Here is a 2,372-nt window from a genome sequence, read left to right as displayed (position 1 = left end):
AAGGGAGTTCCAGGACAGGCTCCAAAGCTACAGAGAAACCCTGTCTCGAAAAACCAAAAATAAAATAAAATAAAATAAAATGTTCTTTTGAAAGAAATGTAGTAAGTGCTGGGTGAAAGTTCCCAGTGCAGAGGCATGAGGTGGCTGCCGCTCACCTCCCCTGAGGTGTGTGTACCCACCAGGCCATGCTGGAGAGCCTCAGGCCTTCCCACTGTGCAATGAGGAGGAAATTATTTCCCACTGAGAAATGCAGTTCCAAGACAGAAGGCTACAATGTTTCAAGATCCTGTTGTCATGACAACTGGAGGCTCTATTCAGACCCTCCCCCTCTTTTCCCACCTATTATCTCTAATTGACCAGAGTAATTCTGTGAATAGACAAACTACATTTCCACAGCCAGAAAGTGACTTCTACTGACAGGCATTTTGTGAGGGCGTGTGTGTCTATGTGTGTGAGTGTGTGTGTGTGTGTGTATATGTGTCAGTATGTGTGACTGCGTCAGTATGCATGTGTGTGTGTGCACATGTGTAGTATGCATGTCGATGTGTGTCTCTATGTGTATCAGCATACATGTGTGTTGTGTGCTCATGTATCAGTGTGTGTTTCTATGTATGTGTCTGTTTTGTAGGTATGTATGTGTCTATCTCTCTGTGTGTGACTGTATATATCTGTATATGCATTTGTGTATATCTTATGTTTCTCTGTGTCTGTCTGTCTTTCTATCTGTGTCTGTTCCTATCTATCTCTTTGTGTTTGTTTCTGTGTGTCTGCCTGTCTCTCTATGGGTGAATGTATCTGTGTGCATGTCTATGTATGTGTAGGTATTCAGGATGTTCTATAACTCTTCTTCGGACATTTCAGGGAAGAATAATAAATAGCATCAAAGAGTCCTTGAGCACCCTCTAGAGGTTAACATTTTAACACTTTAACAATTTCTTGGTACTTAGTGCGGATTTAAGGTACAGAAGACATTAACATTAATGAAAATGATCTATATTATATTAGACATTAGGAAAACAAAATAAAGCCCAGTTTTCAAGGTTCTCACAGTGCATTTCAGAAGACAACAAAAGAGAAAATAACACAGTTACAAGTACTAAAATCACTTGTATAATTAGCTATTTATTATTTTCAGATAAATTAAAAACTATATGATACAAAAAGCTAGAATGCACTACCTAGAGAGTCAGGAAAAAGTGGAATTGGCATGTAAATTTTTATATGTTTGTGGTATTATTAGCACAAAATGTAAGAAATCATACTATTTGTATTCATGAACCATAAGTTTGGTGTTAAATTTATAGAATCTTAAGCAATTAGCTAAATACTCTCAGTTATAAAACCATATGTCAATAAAATAAAAGAGCAATTTCTTGGTGTATTTCTCTCAAGTTTAAAGATAGATCATTTTTCAAACATCCCTCAAAGCTATCTTTAAAGCACATACTTTCTTGAGAGCTAAACTCCAGTGCTTATTCAACCAGATGGAGAATTGCATTTAGTCATATTGATTCACTTTCTTAAACAAAATATGGTTTATAGGAGCCCAGGTTCCCCATGTTGGTTTAAACTGGTTATGTGTTACAGTAGAATTTCTAAGAATGTGCAGGGATAAGGTGAAGGTTTCTAGAAGATTCTCTGCAAATAAAATTACCCTTACTTAGATATAAACAATCTAAGAAAGAATCCTTTTTTCTATGATGTACTTAGAAGAAAGGGTAAACAATATGAATGTGTAGGCTATTTAAATCACTTTTGTGTGCACCTGCACTCACATGCATTTTTTACAACAGTGTCCAGTTAGGAATGAAGATGGTGAGTATGAAGAGATGGAAACTATTTCTTGGCATGAAGATTTGCCATGGCAATGATGAATGGAACTTGTGCATTCATAATTAAGCCTAGCCTATAGGAGACAACTTACAGACCTCACATGACAGCAGTTTCTATCAGTGCAGTCTGCAGAAGTGGAATTAATTTTCTTGACAGTAATGAGTTCTCCCATCTGTGGGAGTTAATCAGATGAGGTACATGTTTGAAATCCAAGCATTGGAGAGGTAGGCAGGGGCTTAGATGCTATTTCTAAACAATGTCTAGAGGTCTTCCTTAGATCTTAGAGGTATTCCTTCGGATCCTAGAGGTCCTGCAGATACTAGAGGTCTTCCTGCAGATCCTAAAAGTCATCCTACAGATCCTAGAAGTCTTCCTTAGATCCTAGAGGTCATCCTACAGATGCTAGAAGTCATCCTGCAGATCCTAGAGGTCTTCCTGCAGATCCTAGAGGTCTTCCTGCAGATCCTAGAGGTCTTCCTACAGATCCTAGAGGTCTTCCTTAGATCTTAGAGGTATTCCTTCAGATCCTAGAGGTCCTG

At 38.1% G+C, this 2,372-nt stretch overlaps 1 protein-coding gene across 5 annotated transcripts in view; it reads left to right on the top strand.

Annotated features, from left to right (window-relative positions):
• The window catches only part of Unc80 (unc-80 homolog, NALCN channel complex subunit), a 198,698-nt gene that overhangs the window by 167,563 nt on the left and 28,763 nt on the right, over positions 1 to 2,372 (top strand). The window lies entirely within an intron of this gene.

This window comes from Microtus ochrogaster, linkage group LG4, assembly GCF_000317375.1.
Source record: "Microtus ochrogaster isolate Prairie Vole_2 linkage group LG4, MicOch1.0, whole genome shotgun sequence".
NCBI classification, from domain to species: domain Eukaryota; kingdom Metazoa; phylum Chordata; class Mammalia; order Rodentia; family Cricetidae; genus Microtus; species Microtus ochrogaster.
This window is presented reverse-complemented; position numbering and strand designations above follow the sequence as displayed.